Consider the following 13,748-nt stretch of genomic DNA (forward strand, 5'->3'; position numbering starts at 1 on the left):
GGTCGAAAAAGTCAATCCTTTATGTTCCATTAGCTTGCTGTTGTTAGCGCGTCCGAACGGTGTATCCAACTACTCTGCCGTGCGCGCCACAGCCGTTTCGAAATATATATTTTTTTTCCCATTTATGTTCGTTCAAACATGGCAAACGTTGTATAACATAAATCTTCAGGGCCTGTTTCAACAAGAGAGCCAATAAGATTCGAGGGGGATGATTTCATTGTGTTTCAAAACGTTTCCAAAGGTGGGGGTAGACGGGGCCGCCGGCGTCATAATGGTGATGGCCCTCCCCCTGTGACCAATTTCCAACGCGTCTCATTCACTGAGTTTCGACAGTAGAAGGCTCAAAACACTTTGTAAAGACTGGCGACATCTTGTGGAAGCAATAGGAAGTGCTCAATGAACAATATCTCACGGTGTGAATAATAGGCAACGACGTGAAGTTGAGTCCACAATTGAGAATTCCACTTCCTGGTTCAATCGGTCTCGGGGTTTTGACTGCCATATGAGTTCTGTTATACTCAGACACCATTCAAACAGTTTTAGAAACTTTAGGGGTTTTCTATCCACAGGTATTAATTATATGCATATCCTAGCTTCTGAGTCTGATTAGTAGGCCGTTGAAAATGGGCACGAATTTTTTCCAAAATGCGCTGTGGCGCCCCCTATCATAGGGTAACGTCAAGAGGTTACATTTTGGTTTCATCTGACCATATGACATTCTCCCAATCCTCTTCTGGATCATCCAAATGCTCTCTAGCAAACTTCAGACGGGCCTGGACATGTACTGGCTTAAGCAGGGGGACACGTCTGGCACTGCAGGATTTGAGTCCCTTGCGGCGTTGTGTGTTACTGATGGTAGGCTTTGTTACTTTGGTCCCAGCTCTCTGCAGGTCATTCACTAGGTCCCCCCGTGTGGTTCTGGGATTTTTGCTCACCGTTCTTGTGATAATTTTGACCCCACGGGGTGAGATCTTGCGTGGAGCCCCAGATCGAGGGAGATTATCAGTGGTCTTGTATGTCTTCCATTTCCTAATAATTGCTCCCACAGTTGATTTCTTCAAACCAAGCTGCTTACCTATTGCAGATTCAGTCTTCCCAGCCTGGTGCAGGTCTACAATTTTGTTTCTGGTGTCCTTTGACAGCTCTTTGGTCTTTGCCATAGTGGAGTTTGGAGTGTGACTGTTTGAGGTTGTGGACAGGTGTCTTTTTATACTGATAACAAGTTCAAACAGATGCCATTAATACAGGTAACGAGTGGAGGACAGAGGAGCCTCTTAAAGAAGAAGTTACAGGTCTGTGAGAGCCAGAAATCTTGCTTGTTTGTAGGTGACCAAATACTTATTTTACACCATAATTTTCAAATAAATTCATTAAAAATCCTACAATGTGATTTTCTGGATTCTTTTTTCTAATTTTGTCTGTCATAGCTGACGTGTACCTATGATGAAAATAACAGGCCTCTCTCATCTTTTTAAGTGGGAGAACTTGCACAATTGGTGGCTGACTAACCACCTACAGTGGGGGGGAAAAGTATTTAGACTGTGTTGGCTTAGCTTGTTAGCACCAATAGTGTAACAGCCCTCAACTTTCAGGATATTTTCATCATTCATACAGTGAAACGTATCGACTGACTGACTGATGACAAACGTACAGTACTGTGTCCCTCTGGGAGCTTTGTCTCTGAGACGACATAGGCTCTTGGATGACCTTGCAGAACAGAACAATTCGCTCAGCTCCCAGACCCCAGTGCTACTGTAACATAACAGACACAGCAGAGGTCAAGTTCAGGACAAAATGCATTAGCCTCTGGGTGAAATCCCACTGGTCGGGTCTTGATGATCACTGATGGTGATTGAATATTGACCCTGGCCCCGGGCCCCCTGCATGGCTGAATCATAGTCTTGTCCGGGCCACGTCCCAACACTACCAAACAACATCCTTATCTATGGCCTATTTCCTTGTCCTCGCTGATTTGAGCGGACTTGATGGATGCAGGCTAAGTAGCATTGCAAGAATAAAGCTGAAAACAGCAGTTAGCTGTAAATTAGCTTCCCGCATTTGGAGTGATGACATAAGGTCATACAAAAGGTCATACAATAGGTTATTAAGAGTATTGGGAAGCAGCCTAGTATCATCTGTGTGTCTGCAACAGAGGAGTCTGCTGCCTTGGTGCCAGGCTGGGGGAGGAGGGCTGGACTGTAATGGAGGAGGCTGCTGCCTTGGTGCCAGGCTGGAGGAGGAGGGCTGGACTGTAACGGAGGAGTCTGCTGCCTTGGTGCCAGGCTGGGGGAGGAGGGCGGGACTGTAACGGAGGAGGCTGCTGCCTTGGTGCCAGGCTGGAGGAGGGCTGGACTGTAACGGAGGAGGCTGCTGCCTTGGTGCCAGGCTGGGGGAGGAGGGCTGGACTGTAACGGAGGAGGCTGCTGCCTTGGTGCCAGGCTGGAGGAGGAGGGCTAGACTGTAACGGAGGAGGCTGCTGCCTTGGTGCCAGGCTGGAGGAGGGCTGGACTGTAACGGAGGAGGCTGCTGCCTTGGTGCCAGGCTGGGGAGGAGGGCTGGACTGTAACGGAGGAGGCTGCTGCCTTGGTGCCAGGCTGGGGGAGGAGGGCTAGACTGTAACGGAGGAGGCTGCTGCCTTGGTGCCAGGCTGGGGAGGAGGGCTGGACTGTAACGGAGGAGGCTGCTGCCTTGGTGCCAGGCTGGGGGAGGAGGGCTGGACTGTAACGGAGGAGGCTGCTGCCTTGGTGCCAGGCTGGGGGAGGAGGGCTGGACTGTAACGGAGGAGGCTGCTGCCTTGGTGCCAGGCTGGGGGAGGAGGGCTGGACTGTAACGGAGGAGGCTGCTGCCTTGGTGCCAGGCTGGGGGAGGAGGGCTGGACTGTAACGGAGGAGGCTGCTGCCTTGGTGCCAGGCTGGGGGAGGAGGGCTGGACTGTAACGGAGGAGGCTGCTGCCTTGGTGCCAGGCTGGGGGAGGAGGGCTGGACTGTAATGGAGGAGGCTGCTGCCTTGGTGCCAGGCTGGAGGAGGAGGGCTGGACTGTAACGGAGGAGGCTGCTGCCTTGGTGCCAGACTGAGGGAGGAGGGCGGGACTGGAACAGGGGCACTGCTCTGCTGGAATGACAACCCTGTCATTGTGGTCCTGGCAACTTCATAAAATGACGAAACCCACATTTTAGGAACTGGCCGACATCCGCACTAGCTAGGCTATTCCTCTGGGCTCAGTGGCGTGTTCCTACACCGCTCCTCTCTTTTAAACAGTAACGTTACAGTACTGATCACTGATACCAAAATCACTCCTCTCCTTTAAACAGTAGCTAACATTACAGTACAAAGGACTGATCCTAAACCGCTCATTTCCTTTAAACAGCAATTTTCACGCCCACACGACGCCATACACGTGGTCTGCGGTTGAGGCCGGTTGGATGTACTGCCAAATTTTCTAAAACAACGGCTTATGGTAGAGAAATTGACATTAAATTCTCTGGCAACCGCTCTTGTGGACATTCTGCAGTCAGCATGCCAATTGCACACTCCCTCAACTTGAGACATCTGTGGCATTGTTGTGTGACAAAACTGCACATTTTAGAATGGCCTTTTATTGTCCCGAGCACAAGGTGCACCTGTGTAATGATCATGCTTCTTGATATGCCGCACCTGTCAGGAGGATGGATTGTCTTCGCAAAGGAGAAATGCTCACTAACAGGGACGTAAACAAATTTGTGCTCAAAATTTGAGAGAAGCTTTTTGTGCGATTGGAAAATTTCTGTTATTTTTTAAATTTTTTATTTCAGCTCTGGAAATATGGGACCAGCACTTTACATGTTGCGTTTTATATTTTTGATCCGTGTATATACAGCACCAGAGCCTACAGGGTTACACTAAAATAACACATCCTAGATCTGAATGAATGAAATAATCTCATTAAATACTTTTTTCTTTACATAGTTGAATGTGCTGACAACAAAATCACACAAAAATAATCAATGGAAATCCAATTTATCAACCCATGGAGGTCTGGATATTTACATTACATTACATTTAAGTCATTTAGCAGACGCTCTTATCCAGAGCGACTTACAAAATGGTGCATTCACCTTATGATATCCAGTGGAACAACCACTTTACAATAGTGCATCTAAATCTTTTAAGGGGGGAGGGGGGTTAGAAGGATTACTTTATCCTATCCTAGGTATTCCTTAAAGAGGTGGGGTTTCAGGTGTCTCCGGAAGGTGGTGATTGACTCCGCTGTCCTGGCGTCGTGAGGGAGCTTGTTCCACCATTGGGGTGCCAGAGCAGCGAACAGTTTTGACTGGGCTGAGCGGGAACTGTGCTTCCTCAGAGGTAGGGGGGCCAGCAGGCCAGTGGTGGATGAACGCAGTGCCCTTGTTTGGGTGTAGGGCCTGATCACAGCCTGAAGGTATGGAGGTGCCGTTCCCTTCACAGCTCCGTAGGCAATCACCATGGTCTTGTAGCAGATGCGAGCTTCAACTGGAAGCCAGTGGAGAGAGCGGAGGAGCGGGGTGACGTGAGAGAACTTGGGAAGGTTGAACACCAGACGGGCTGCGGCGTTCTGGATGAGTTGTAGGGGTTTAATGGCACAGGCAGGGAGCCCAGCCAACAGCGAGTTGCAGTAATCCAGACGGGAGATGACAAGTGCCTGGATTAGGACCTGCGCCGCTTCCTGTGTGAGGCAGGGTCGTACTCTGCGAATGTTGTAGAGCATGAACCTACAGGATCGGGTCACCGCCTTGATGTTAGTGGAGAACGACAGGGTGTTGTCCAGGATCACGCCAAGGTTCTTAGCACTCTGGGAGGATATGGAGTCACACTCAAAATTAAAGTGGAAAACCACACTACAGGCTGATCCAACTTTGATGTAATGTCCTTAAAACAAGTCAAAATGAGGCTCAGTAGTGTGTGTGGCCTCCACGTGCCTGTATGGCCTCCCTACAACGCCTGGGCATGCTCCTGATGAGGTGGCGGATGGTCCCGTGGGGGATCTCCTCCCAGACCTGGACTAAAGCATCCGCCAACTCCTGGACAGTCTGTGGTGCAATGTGGCGTTGGTGGATGGAGCGAGACATGATGTCCCAGATGTGCTCAATTGGATTCAGGTCTGGGGAACGGGCGGGCCAGTCCATAGCATCAATGCCTTCCTCTTGCAGGAACTGCTGACACACTCCAGCCACATGAGGTCTAGCATTGTCTTGCATTAGGAGGAACCCAGGGGTCTGAGGATCTCATCTCGGTACCTAATGGCAGTCAGGCTACCTCTGGCGAGCACATGGAGGGCTGTGCAGCCCCCAAGAAATGTCACCCCACACCATGACTGACCCACCGCCAAACCAGTCATGCTGGAGGATGTTGCAGGCAGCAGAACGTTCTCCACGGCGTCTCCAGACTCTGTCACGTCTCTCACATTTGCTCAGTGTGAACCTGCTTTCATCTGTGAAGAGCACAGGGCGCCAGTGGCGAATTTGCCAATCTTGGTGTTCTCTGGCAAATGCCAAACGTCCTGCATGGTGTTGGGCTGTAAGCACAACCCCCACCTGTGGACGTCGGGCCCTCATACCACCCTCATGGAGTCTGTTTCTGACCGTTTGAGCAGACACATGCACATTTGTGGCCTGCTGGAGGTCATTTTGCAGGGCTCTGGCAGTGCTTCTCCTGCTCCTCCTTGCACAAAGGCGGAGGTAGCGGTCCTGCTGCTGGGTTGTTGCCCTCCTACGGCCTCCTCCACGTCTCCTGATGTACTGGCCTGTCTCCTGGTAGCGCCTCCATGCTCTGGACACTACGCTGACAGACACAGCAAACCTTCTTTTCACAGCTCGCATTGATGTGCCATCCTGGATGAGCTGCACTACCTGAGCCACTTATGTGGGTTGTAGACTCCGTCTCATGCTACCACTAGAGTGAAAGCACCGCCAGCATTCAAAAGTGACCAAAACATCAGCCAGGAAGCATAGGAACTGAGAAGTGGTCTGTGGTCACCACCTGCAGAACCACTCCTTTATTGGGGGTGTCTTGCTAATTGCCTATAATTTCCACCTGTTGTCTATTCCATTTGCACAACAGCATGTGAAATGTATTGTCAATCAGTGTTGCTTCCTAAGTGGACAGTTTGATTTCACAGAAGTGTGATTGACTTGGAGTTACAATGTGTTGTTTAAGTGTTCCCATAATTTTTTTTGAGCATGTCAGCATTTTTTTTACACAAGTTTTGAATCCAGCATTATTTTGTGTATCAGTTCATAAACCATGTGCCATGGAATCGGTACATTGAAAATCTCCCAACTATTTTGCAACCAATTGATGCGGCTGTCAATTTTTTGGTCCTTAAATGAAACTGGTATACTTTTTTATTTATCAGAATTTTAGTAAATGTTGGTCTTTTACTGCAGGACCGACAGTAAGTTCCTTACCTTCTCCCCTTTCTACTTGCCTACTCCATTTTTGCGGTAATTCTGTAATCAGTTGGTTGTAATTTTGAATAGAGCAGACATTTTCATATATTTGTTTTTAACTGCATGTGTGACATACCTCCACCACTCCTATTCATAATATAATTTTCAAAGATTATACTGTAGTAAAAGTCCAAAAATAGTTTTTTTAATCAATTAGTATATTTGAGTTTAACCATAATATTTGTTCTAATATTTGTTCAAATATTTGTTTAGTCTTTTCTGATGGTTTAAACTGAAATTGCAACCAGCTTTCTATTGCTTGTTTTAAAAATAGTTATATTTTGGAGATTATTTCATTTTAAAATAACCGAAAGTGAGAGGTTGTAATCCGAATTAAGGGGGGGAAAGCCATTTTTGAACACAGGGTGAGTCATTCTTAATAATCTGCTACAGAACCAGTTCGGATTTAAGTATAGTTTTTGTATGAGTGAAGCCTTTAGTGAGAGATTCAATACTTTAATATTTAATCATTTCTGCCCTCCGAATTCATATTAATTCTACAAATAGGCCCGTTGAGTTTTGTCTGGCTTGCCGTTCCAAATAAAGTGGAATATTTATTTGCTGATGTCATTTTAAGAAACAAGTCGTTAGGTGTAGGCAGGACCATACTGTAAGTAAATAGGTAAACTGGGATATGACACATTTATCAGGGTGATTTTTCCACAAATAGACAGGTATTGTCCTTTCCATGGTAGCAAAATCTTTCTAATTAAATGTATTGTGAGATAATTTCAGGATATGAATACCGAGTATGTCCATTTCACCATCGGACCATTTTATTGGTAAACTACACGGTAATGTAAAAGTTGTATTTTTTTAGAGATCCAATACGTAATATAGTATAATTATCATAATTTGGTTTTAGTCCAGAAAGGTTGGAGGTTATGGATTTAAAAGAAAACATGAATCGTCAGCGTACAATGACACCTTTGTTTTTAATCCCTGGATTTCTAGCCCCTTGATATTATTGTTGGATCTGATTTTAACAGCTAACATTTCGTGTGCAATCATAAATAGATATGCCGATAGTGGACAACCTTGTTTTACTCCTCTTGACAGTTTAAAACGTTCTGAGATGTAGCCATTATTTACTATTTTATACCTAGGGTTACTATACATAACTTTGGAGATACTCCAAAATGGAAATATTCCAGGCATTTATATATGAACTCCAGTCCTACTTTATCAAAAGCCTTTTCAAAGTCAGCTATGAATACCAGGCCTGGTTTCCCAGATATTTCATAGTGTTCTATAGTTTCCAGTACTTGTCTTATATTATCTCCAATGTATCATCCATTTTTTTAAAAACTGTCTGATTTAGGACGAATAATATCTGACAAAAAACGTTTTAATTCTATGCGCTAAGCATTTAGCTATCATTTTTGCATCACAACACAGACGTGTAAGAAGCCTCCAATTTTTTTTTATGTACTGGATCTTTATATATACCACTTGGATCCTGTTTCAGTAATAATGAAATCAGACCTTGTTGAGTGTCCGATAATCTACCATATATATAGGAGTGGTTAAAACATGCTAATAATGGTCCTGAGTATATCAAAAACAGTTTGATATACTTCCACTGGTATGCATTCCAGCCCTGGAGTTTTCACGGACTTAAAGGCTTTAATTGCATCAATAAGTTCCTCTGTGATTTGGCCTTCACATGAGTCATTCTATACAGATGTTAATTTTACATTATTAATAGGGAAAAAATCCATACAATTAGCTTCGGTTTGTGGAGTTGGAGGAGACTGAAACGAAAACATATGCTTAAATTACTTTACTTCCTCTTTCAAAATATAGTTTGGTGAATCATGGGTGACTCCATCATTTGTAACAAGTTTCAGTAAATTATTTTTGGTAGCTTTCTATGTTGTAGATTAAAAAATGATTGGTGCATTTTTCCCCATATTCCATCCAGTTCACTTTATTTTTATAATATATTCCACTGGATCTTTCTTGAATAAATCCCTCAATTTATTTTTGTTTTTCTGTGCCTCAATGGTACAGTTTTTAGTGCTATCTATCTGTAGTGTTAGTCCTTCCATTTCCTTTGTTAATATGGACTCTTTTGACCTAAATTGTGTTTGTTTTATAGATGAGTACTGAATTGCATGGCCTCTAAAGGCACATTTTAAGTGTCCCATACAATAAGGGGATCTGCTGTACCTATGTTATGTCTGAAAAAGTCAGTTATAAATTATTCTGTTCTAGTTAAAAATAAGTCATCCAGTAGGCTGATTTTAAATTTCCAATATCCTCATCCACGTGGAAATTCTGATATATATATATATATATATATATATATATATATATATATATATATATATATATATATATATATTATGTCATTCTCTATCCGACCACATTCTGTCCCCTATCAACATTTTTATTTTTTATTTTTTTACTTTTGGCGCCATAGAGAATGACATAAGAAAGTAATCAAGACGACTAGCTTGATTAAGCTTCCGCCATGTATATCTCACTAGGTCAGGGTATTTAAGCCTCCATATATCCACTAATTCCAATATATCCATGACATTCATGATTTCCTTAAGTGCCTGAGGGTGGTAGTGTGATGTCCTTTATGGCTCCATAGAGGTATTTAAAACCGTATTATAATCTCCCACCATAATAATGGAGTCTTGTGTTGCTTGTAGGCTTGATAAATTGTTATATATATTTTTCAAAGAAGCGTGGATCATCATTATTTGGACCGTATAGGTTAAGAAGCCATATCTGTTTATGTTCCAATAACATATTTAAAATCATCTACCTTTTGGACAATTTGCACAATTGAATCAAAATTACTGTTCAGTAATATCGTCACCCCTTTTGAGTTTCTTTGCCCATGAGAGAAATATATTTCGCCCCCCCCTCCTTTTTCCACAAAACTTCATCTAAAATTGTTGAATAAGTTTCCTGCAAGCCAATAGATATTATATTCCTTCTCTTTTAGCCAAGTAAATACTGATAGTATTTTCTTATCTGTTAAGCCATTACAATTATAACTGACTATACTTACTTCACCAATTACCATAATGAGACACAAGTTTCAATTCCATTTATCATAATATATGTTTGTAAATGTACCATGATGATTGAGTGTCTATATAGCTGTACCATGATAATTGCATTGCTACTAAGTAAACCTCCAATTGGTCCCAACTATTCCACGTGCTAAAACCCCTCCTCATCCCGAGTTGGGTTGTCTTCCCAGTGACCGGTAGACCACCCACGATCCCATGGCCCCCGAGAGACCAGGACCCATCCTTCGAAAAGAGCACACAGTGCCACCCACAGAACATAAGCAGATCAACCGCCAAAACCATTTCCATTGCCCTTGCCCCGATTTTGTATTATATAAAAAAATGTATACAATACCATTCAAAAGTTTGGGGTCACTTAGAAATGTCCTTGTTTTTGAAAGAAAAGCAATTTTTTTGGCCATTAAAATATCAAATTGATCAGAAATACAGTGTAGACATTGTTAATGTTATAACATGACTATTGTAGCTGGAAACGGCAGCTTTTTTTTGTGGAATATCTACAGTACATAGGCGTACAGTGGCCTTCCCTGTGGCTCAGTTGGTAGAGCATGGTGTGTGCAACGCAAGCATGGTGTGTGTGCAACGCCAGCATGGTGTGTGTGCAACGCCAGCATGGTGTGTGTGCAACGCCAGCATGGTGTGGGTTCGATTCCCACGGGGGGCCAGTACAAAAAAAATGCATGAAATGAAATGTATGCATTCACTACTGTAAGTCGCTCTGGATAAGAGCGTCTGCTAAATGACTAAAATGTAAATGTAAAATGTACAGAGGCCCGTTATCAGCAACCATCACTCCTGTGTTCCAATGGCACGTTGTTAGCTAATCCAAGTTCATAATTTTAAAAGGCAAATTGATCATTAGAAATCCCTTTAGCAATTATGTTAGCACAGCTGAAACAGTTGTACTGATTTTAAAGAAGCAATAAAACTGGCCTTCTTTAGACTAGTTGAGTATCTGGGGCATCAGCATTTGTGGATCTCGTACAATGCTGTGTACTACTCTCTTCACAGAACAGCGCAACCTGGCTCTAGCCAGAATAGAGAAAGAGGAGTGGGAGACCCTGGTGCACAACTGAGCAAGAGGACAAGTACTTTAGATTGTCTAGTTTGAGAAACAGACGCCTCACAAGTCCTCAACTGGCAGCTTCATTAAATAGTACCCGCAAAACACCAGTTTCAACGTCAACAGTGAAGAGGCGACTCCGGGATGCTGGCCTTCTAGGCAGAGTTGCAAAGAAAAAGCCATATCTTTGCAACAGAAAAGATTAAGATGGGCAAAAGAACACAGACACTGGACAGAGGAAGATTGGAAAAAAGTGTTATGGACAGATGAATTTTGGGATGTTCGGATCACAAAGAAGAACATTCGTGAGACGCAGAAAAAATGAAAAGATGCTGGACAAGTGCTTGACGCCATCTGTCAAGCATGGTAGAGGCAATGTGATGGTCTGGGGGTGCTTTGGTGGTGGTAAAGTGGTTTGTACAGAGTAAAAGGGATCTTGAAGAAGGAAGTCTCACTCCATTTTGCAACGCCATGCCATACCCTGTGGACGGCGCTTAATTGGAGACAATTTCTTCCTAAAACAGGTCAATGACCCAAATCACAGCTCCAAACTATTCAAGAACTATTTAGGGAAGAAGCAGTCAGCTGGTATTCTCTCTATAATGAAGTGGCCAGCACAGTCACCGGATCTCAACCCTATTGAGCTGTTGTCGGAGCAGCTTGACCGTATGGTACGTAAGAAGTGCCCATCAAGCCAATCCAACTTGTGAGAGGTGCTTCAAGAAGCATGGGGTGAAGTCTCTTCAGATTACCTCAACAAATTGACAACTGGAATGCCAAAGGTCTGCAAGGCTGTAATTGCTGCAAATGGAGAATTCTTTGACGAAAGCAAAGTTTGAAGGGCACAATTATTATTTCAATTAAAAATCATTATTTATAACCTTGTCAACATCTTAACTATATTTCCTATTCATTTTGCGACTCATTTCATGTGTGTTTTCATGGAAAACAAGGACATTAAGTACTGCAGTGCATCTCCTCCTCATGGACTGCACCAGATTTGCCAGTTCTTTCTGTGAGATGTTACCCCACACTTCCACCAAGGCACCTGCAAGTTCCCGGACATTTCTGGGGGGAATGGCCCTAGCCCTCACCCTCCGATCCAACAGGTCCCAGACGTGCTGAATGGGATTGAGATTTGGGCTCTTCGCTGGCCATGGCAGAACACTGACATTCCGTCTTGCAGGAAATCACGCACAGAACGAGCAGTATGACTTGTGGCATTGTCATGCTGGAGGGTCATGTCAGGATGAGCCTGCAGGAAGCGTACCACATGAGGGAGGAGGATGTCTTCCCTGTAACGCACAGTGTTGCGATTTCCTGCAATGACAACAAGCTCAGTCCGATGATGCTGTGACACATTGCCCCAGACCATGACGGACCCTCCACTTCCGATTCTATCCCGCTCCAGAGTACAGGCCTCGGTGTAACACTCATTCCTTTGATGATAAACGCGAATCAAACCATCACCCCTGGTGAGACAAAACCGCGACTCGTCAGTGAAGAGCACTTTTTGCCAGTCCTGTCTGGTCCAGCGACGGTGGGTTTGTCCCCATAGGCGACGTTGTTGCCGGTGATGTCTGGTGAGGACCTGCCTTACAACAGGCCTACAAGCCCTCAGTCCAGCCTCTCTCAGCCTATTACGGACAGTCTGAGCACTGATGGAGGGATTGTGCGTTCCTGGTGTAACTCGGGCAGTTGTTGTTGCCATCCTGTACCTGTCCCGCAGGTGTGATGTTCGGATGTACCGATCCTGTGCAGGTGTTGTTACACGTGGTCTGTTACACGTGGAGGACGATCAGCTGTCCGTCCTGTCTCCCTGTAGCGCTGTCTTAGGTGTCTCACAGTACGGACATTGCAATTTATTGCCCTGGCCACATCTGCAGTCCTCATGCCTCCTTGCAGCATGCCTAACAGGCTGACTACACCACTCGCGTTGCGTGCGTTGCAAAATACATTTAGAAATCTATGTTATTCAATTGTTGCACCCACACTGCTCGCGCGCACCAATGAGCGTCAGTTCTATTTCTGACGCAGATCGCGCTGCATGTCCTGCCTCTCCCATCTCCTCATTGGTTTATAGAAGCAGGTACCCACGTGCCATCACCTCATTGGTTATACCCATGTGTGTGACTGAAAGACGAACGAGGTCATTGGCGGTAATGCACCTAATTTATGAAAGTTGCCAATCGCAATATAAAGTCAAGAGAAGAAAAGGCCTGGAAGGAGGAGAGATGACTAGGATTGATTCGGTTGACCGTTTTTTGTGTTGCTTAATTGTCGGAGTAGAGGACCTTGTGCATTTCAGGTAAAATAACAACTCAATGTTTATATCCCAGGACAAATTGGCTAGTAACAGCAAGCTAGCTAAATGGGACAAAATAGCTAGCAAGTGCAAGCTACAGTGCCTTGCGAAAGTATTCGGCCCCCTTGAACTTTTCGACCTTTTGCCACATTTCAGGCTTCAAACATAAAGATATAAAACTGTAATTTTTTGTGAAGAATCAACAAGTGGGACACAATTATGAAGTGGAACGAAATTTATTGGATATTTCAAACTTTTTTAACAAATAAAAAACTGAGAAATTGGCCGTGCAAATTTATTCAGCCCCCTTAAGTTAACCTGTTATGGCTAGGGGGCAGTATTTTCACGGCTGGATAAACAACGTACCCGATTTAATCTGGTTACTACTCCTGCCCAGTAACTAGAATATGCATATAATTATTGGCTTTGGATAGAAAACACTCCAAAGTTTCTAAAACTGTTTGAATGGTGTCTCTATGAGTATAACAGAACTCATATGGCAGGTCAAAACCTGAGAGATTCCTTTACAGGAAGTGGCCTGTCTGACCATTTGACCACTTTAGGGTGTTTTCTATCCAAAGCCAATAATTATATGCATATTCTAGTTACTGGGCAGGAGTAGTAACCAGATTAAATCGGGTACGTTTTTTATCCGGCCGTGCAAATACTGCCCCCTAACCCCAACAGGTTAAGCCTCCATATGTAATGTCCACTAGTTCCAATATCCATAATATTCATAATTTCCTTAAGCGCGTGAGGGTGATAGTTTGTAGTGTGATTTACTTTACGGTCCATTGAGGTAATTGAAACCTTATTATAATCTCCCACCATAATAATTGAGTCATGTATTGCCTCTAAGCTCG

General features: G+C 44.2%; 1 protein-coding gene across 1 annotated transcript in view; it reads left to right on the forward strand.

Annotated features, from left to right (window-relative positions):
• LOC106571204 (serine/threonine-protein phosphatase 2A 56 kDa regulatory subunit alpha isoform) overlaps positions 1 to 13,748 on the forward strand; it is an 88,029-nt gene that overhangs the window by 67,359 nt on the left and 6,922 nt on the right. The window lies entirely within an intron of this gene.

This window comes from Salmo salar, chromosome ssa15 (genome assembly GCF_905237065.1).
Source record: "Salmo salar chromosome ssa15, Ssal_v3.1, whole genome shotgun sequence".
Lineage (NCBI taxonomy): Eukaryota > Metazoa > Chordata > Actinopteri > Salmoniformes > Salmonidae > Salmo > Salmo salar.